The following is a 6,468-nucleotide window of genomic DNA, read 5'->3' as shown; positions in this document are numbered from 1 at the left end:
TTGCGTCATCGTGGGATATCTGTCTTCCATTTCACTTACAGTAAGTGGGCGCTAATTTAGCAGTTCACTGGAGTGTATTCAGAGGGCACAAGAGTAGCCTTTGGACCAAGCTCGATAATATCATTTTCCAGAAAGCTATTTCAGGCCCACAACGTGCGAGGATGTGAGTGTTGTTAACTGTGCATGCGACGTGTATGCTCTTACGGTAGAAGCACTGTATAAAGCCATAACGCACATGATTAGAGCATTCCGAGAGGTCGGGTAATTGTATGGATTAAAGACAACGCAATTTTTAGAATTGAACTTTAGCACAGAGATTATGTAACTAGTAAACTAACAAAAATATTCCCTAAGTTTTTTAAAACTCTATTCTACTGTAACATATCTATAACACAGTGCAATAGAAACAAGAGTATGTGGATCACATTTCTCCATTTGTACTCTTTTCAGCTGAGGATTAGTCATTTAAGAATCTACTGTATGAAATGCTGGCTCCCTTAACAATGCATTTTCATTTAAATTACGCAAACACGTAAGCGAGTTGTTTTTTTGTGTTCGGTGTACCTTGCTTTTTGTTTTAAAAAAAATCATGTCCACATATAATTTCTTAGGAATGATATGTTCTTAGAAAAAAAAACAAATTTTGTAGCCCTCTTACATTTTTTACAACTCTGAAATTGTGCGATATAATCTCATTCAAGTTTTATTGTACATCTGTAAATATTTCTTTGAGAAGGCTGTTGGTGGTCAGCATGTAGCAGTCAAAATCACTCAGGTCATCGATTCGCAAGGTCGTCTAGGCACGTTCCAGACTAACAATGTGCAGGAGGAAAGGAAGGAGCATGGTCTTTATCTTTGAACTGATCCGAGTCACTAGGCAGAGACTTGTGAGGGATACTTGTGCATGGAAGTGGTTTCGGTACACATAATTCTCATTTTTATAGTTTACGCACTGAAAAGTCAAAGAAACTGGTACAGCTGCGTAGTATCGTGTAGGACGCCCGCGAGCGCGCAGAAGTGCCGCAACACGACGTGGCATGGACTCGAATAATGTCTGAAAAAGTGCTGGAAGCAACTGACAGCATGAATCCTGCAGAGCTGTCCATAAAGCCGTAAAGGTTACGAGGGGGTGGTGATCTCTCCTGAACAGCACGTTGCAAGGCATTTCAGATATGCTCAATAATGTTCATGTCTGCGGAGTCTGGTGGCAAGCGCAAGTGTTCAAACTTAGAAGAGTGTTTCTGGAGCCACTCTGCAGCAATTCTGGGCGTGTGGGGTTTGTCCTGCTGGAATTGCCCAAGTCCGTCGGGATGCACAATGGACATGAATGAATGCAGGTGATCAGACAGGATGCTAACATATGTGTGACCTGTTACAGTCGCTTCTAGACGTATCAGGGGTCCCATATAACTCCAACTGCACACTCTCCACACCTTACACAGCCTCCGCCAGTTTAAACAGTTTTCTGCTGACGTGCAGGGTCCATGGATTCATGAGGTTGTCTCCATACCCGTACACGTCCACCCGCTCGAGACAATTTCAAACGAGACTCGTCCGACCAGGCAACATGTTTCCCATGATCAACATTCCATTGTCGCGGTTGACGGACCCAGGCGAGGCGTAAAACTTCGTGTCGTGCAGTCATCAAGGGTACACGAGTGAGCCTTCGTATCCGAAATCCCATATCGATGATGCGTTGAACGGTTCGCACGCTAACACTTATTGATGGCTCAGCATCGAAATCTGCAGCTATTTTCAGAATGGTTGCACTTCTGTGACTTTCAACGATTCTCTTGAGTTGTGGTTGGTCCCATTCTTGCAGGATCTTTTTCCGGCCGCAGTGATGCCGGATATTGGATGTTTTACCGGATACCTGATATTCACGGTAAACTCGTGAAATGGTCGTAAGGGAGAATCCCCACCTCATCGCTACCTCGGAGATGCTGTGTTCCATTGCTCGTGCGCCAAGTGGTTCAACTGGCTCTAAGCACTATGGGACTAAACATCTGAGGTCATCAGTCCCCTTGAACTGAGAACTTAACTAACCTAAGGACATCACACACATCTAAGCCCGAGGCAGGATTCGAACCTGCGACAGTAGCAGCAGCGCGGTTCCGGACTGAATAGCCTAGAACTCGGGCACAGTGACTGGCGTGCACCATGTACAACACCACGTTCAAACTCATTTCAGTCTTGATAACCTGCCACTGTAGCAACGGTAACCGATCTAACAACTGCGCCTAACGCTTGTCGTATATACGACATGCCGGCAGCAGCGCCATATTCTGCCTATTTACACGTCTCTGTATTTGAATGAGCATGCCTATACCACTTTCTTTGGCACTTCAGTGTACTTATTCGCAAAACACATTTGTACTGATTTTTAATTCAGTTCAGATTTTAAAGTAGTTTGGTTCTTCATGCAATGAATTTTGTCGAATTTCTACGCGATTTGTCAACTTTCCACCTACGTTACACAACTCAGATTTCGGCTTGTTGTCAGAAGTAAGGAATGAACTAGATACAAGCGTATGTGATTTCAGAATATTAATATACGTAAAAATACAGGTGTGCCTCAGTTACAGTTTCAAAACGCAAACAGCCCTTTTTGTTGAGTGTTTATCAATATTTAGTGGAAGAAAAAAGGTTTGTAGCTTTCTTTCTTGCATTGATGATTTTGCGAACAGCAGGAAATAAGTAGGCATGAATGGATGGGTGAGACGTCTGATCTTGTTGCTTGGGGGCGAAACCACTGTATGGAATTAGGCGCTACGTACACAGTGGCAAGCCGCAGTTCAATAGGATATGCCAGGTGCACCTCCACGACATAACCTTTGCCAGAAAGCACAGTGTGACATTCCGGAACTTATCCAATCCAATGATTTTCTCTTCTGACAGCGTAAAATCTCGAGGGACTGTTAATGGCGTGCACCTAGATGTTGCTTCCATCCAAGTAAAGCATGTAACTGACAACATCACATGACATGTAATCCTTCTCACTCATTCACGGATTATTTCTCTCGGCGTACCTGTGGAGACACACTGGCAAAGTCCGTTCCTTGTGAATCACACGTTCGTAAATGAACAACATGTCAATATTTATCAACAGTTTGATACTATCATGTATTCTTTGTAACACTGTGTCCCAAGAAAGCCCTGGTGTGGTATAATAGAAGGCTGGACCCAGCATGTATGTGTCGATGCATACACACTGCAGTTTCTCAATAACGTCTACGAGCAAGTGTACTCGTACAATACTGCTTCCTGACGGATTGTTTCAGCTAGTGCCTGAAGAGATGTGTGCGTGGAACATAGCGAATCCAGGAAGCAGAGCTTTATTCTTGGCATAATTCGTTTGGAATATTACATCCAATTTTCCACAGTGTCAGGTATGACATCGATCACTCTACTTCCAAACCGAAATCGCCCAAGTGCTCAACTAGCAAGCCAGCATCGTACCTAGTGAAACTGTGACAGGAAAAGTGTTTGTGTCATGGTAGTAGGTATTTCCAGTTGTTTGTATTTTGAGTCACGCTGTGGAACTTCCGTTAGATGGTAGCGGTTTCTACGTGGAATTTCCGCTTTCCTCTCCAACAGCTGTCCTCATATATGATAGTCAGCTAACATGTCATATAAGGCATCATTCTCTTGCGAAATGGTCCTGCAAATGGTTTTGCTTTAAAATGCATCAACACAGCACAAGTTCTATTCGAGGGTACTGTAAAGGAAGAGCCAGACAGTAGGGTATTTTATTTAATTGTATGAGCTTCCAAACGGTTATTTCATCCTCCCACTGGGGCCAAGCCACGGCCGGCAGTGTTAACTGGCTGTAAATTCTTTCGTCCCACAGTTTAGCGACAGGAAAACAGCACCGATGAAGGGCACCTTGGCCACGCGCCTCCTCCACGTGCTGACGAGGTGACGCCACCCCAGGCGTTGCTTAGCAGACGACGCTCTGGAAAAATCCATATTGCCCACATGATTTTCTCGATCCCGACCAATCAGGGGGGAGGAAGGCACGTGGTGCGTCAAATATACCCGGCCGCCCGTCACCGGGTCCGCTCTCTCGTCTTCTTGCTCTCTTGGACGTGCGCCCTGTATCGGTCAACATCTCCCGCTTCTACCGTGCTGCGGCGCCGGGGAACAAGTTTTCTCGCCCGGCTTGCCGCTCGGACTGGCCGGACTGTTGTTGTTGTTGTGGTCTTCAGTCCTGAGACTTGTTTGATGCAGCTCTCCATGCTACTCTATCCTATGCAAGCTTCTTCATCTCCCAGTACCTACTACAGCCTACATCCTTCTTGAATCTGCTTAGTGTATTCATATCTTGGTCTCCCTCTACGATTTTTACCCTACACGCTGTCCTCCAATACTAAATTGGTGATCCCTCAATGTCTCAGAACATGTCCTACCAACCGATCCCTTCTTCTAGTCAAGTTGTGCCACAAACTCCTCTTCTTCCCAATTCTATTCAATACCTTCTCATTAGTTATGCGATCTACCCATCTAATCTTCAGCATTCTTCTGTAGCACCACATTTCGAAAGCTTCTATTCTCTTCTTGTCTAAACTATTTATCGTCCACGTTTCACTTCCATACAAATACTTTCAGAAACGACTTCCTGACATTTAAATCTATACTCGATGTAAACAAATTTTTCTTCTTCAGAAACGCATTCCTTCCCATTGCCAGTCTACATTTTATATCCTCTCTACTTCGACCATCATCAGTTATTTTGCTCTCCAAATAGCAAAACTCCTTTACTACTTTAAGTATCTCATTTCCTAATCTAATTCCTTCAGCATCACCCGACTTAATTCGACCACATTCCATTATCCTCGTTTTGCTTTTGTTGATGTTCATCTTATACCCTCCTTTCAAGACACTGTCCATTCCGTTCAACTGCTCTTCCAAGTGCTTTGCTGTCTCTGACGGAATTACAATTTCATCGGCGAACCTCAAAGTTTTTATTTCTTCTCCATGGATTTTAATACCTACTCCGAACTTTTCTTTTGTTTCCTTTGTTGTTTGCTCAATATACAGATTGAATAACATCGGGGATAAGCTACAACCCTGTCTCACTCCCTTCCCAACCACTGCTTCCCTTTCATACCCCTCGACTCTTATAACTGTGATCTGCTTTCTGTACAAATTGTAAATAGCTTTTCGCTCCCTGTATTTTACACCTGCCACCTTCAGAATTTGAAAGAGAGTATTCCAGTCAACTTTGTCAAAAGCTTTCTCTAAGTCTACAAATGCTAGAAACGTAGGTTTGCCTTTCCTTAATCTTTCTTCTAAGACAAGTTGTAGGGTCAGTATTGCCTCAGGTGTTCCAACATTTCTACGGATTCCAAACTGATCGGCTTCTAGCAGTTTTTCCATTCGTCTGTAAAGAATTCGCGCGAGTATTTTGCAGCTGTGACTTATTAAACTGATAGTTCGGTAATTTTCACATCTGTCGACACCTGATTTCTTTGGGATTGGAATTATTATATTCTTCTTGAAGTCTGAGGGGATTTCGCCTGTTTCATACATCTTGCTCACCAGATGATAGAGTTTTGTGAGGACTGGCTCTCCCAAGGCTGTCAGTAGTTCTAATGGAATGTTGTCGACTCCGGGGGCCTTGTTTCGACTCAGGTCTTTCAGTGCTCTGTCAAACTCTTCACGCAGTATCATATCTCCCATTTCATCTTCATCTACATCCTCTTCCATTTCCATAAAATTATCCTCAAGTACATCGCCCTTGTGTAGACCCTCTATATACTCCTTCCACCTTTCTGCTTTCCCTTCTTTGCTTAGAACTGGGTTTCCATCAAAGCTCTTGATATTCATGCAAGTGGTTCTCCTTTCTCCAAAGGTCTCTCTAATTTTCCTATAGGCAGTGTCTATCTTCCCCCTAGTGAGATAAGCCTCTACATCCTTACATTTGTCCTCCAGCCATCCTTGCTTAGCCATTTTGCGCTTCCTGTCAATATCATTTTTGAGACGTTTGTATTCATTTTTGCCTGCTTCATTTACTGCATTTTTATATTTTCTCCTTTCATCAGTTAATTTCAATATTTCTTCTGTTAGCCAAGGGTTTCTACTAGCCCTCGTCTTTTTACCTATTTGATCCTCTGCTGCCTTCACTATTTCATTCCTCAAAGCTACCCATTCTTCTTCTACTGTATTTCGCGAACTATGTTCCGCCAAACTCTGACTCACCCTCACGTCCCTAGGCCCATGTGACCCCTTTTTAGCATGCTTTCTCCAATAAATGGCCTTTGTCTAAATTTTGTCCTATTCATTTCATAACACCCACAGCCTGCCCATACGCCCATCCTATACAACTGTTGTCAGAAGTGTGGACCCGTTCCCGTAGCGACTTTGTCGCTACACTAAATCCTTTTCGGCAACACGCCGTGCACACCGCGCATGGAATGCGCCAACTGGCCGCCCCGTTTGCCCCACTCGACCCATGGCTGCTCCACG

This window comes from Schistocerca cancellata, chromosome 2 (assembly GCF_023864275.1).
Source record: "Schistocerca cancellata isolate TAMUIC-IGC-003103 chromosome 2, iqSchCanc2.1, whole genome shotgun sequence".
NCBI lineage: Eukaryota > Metazoa > Arthropoda > Insecta > Orthoptera > Acrididae > Schistocerca > Schistocerca cancellata.
This window is presented reverse-complemented; position numbering follows the sequence as displayed.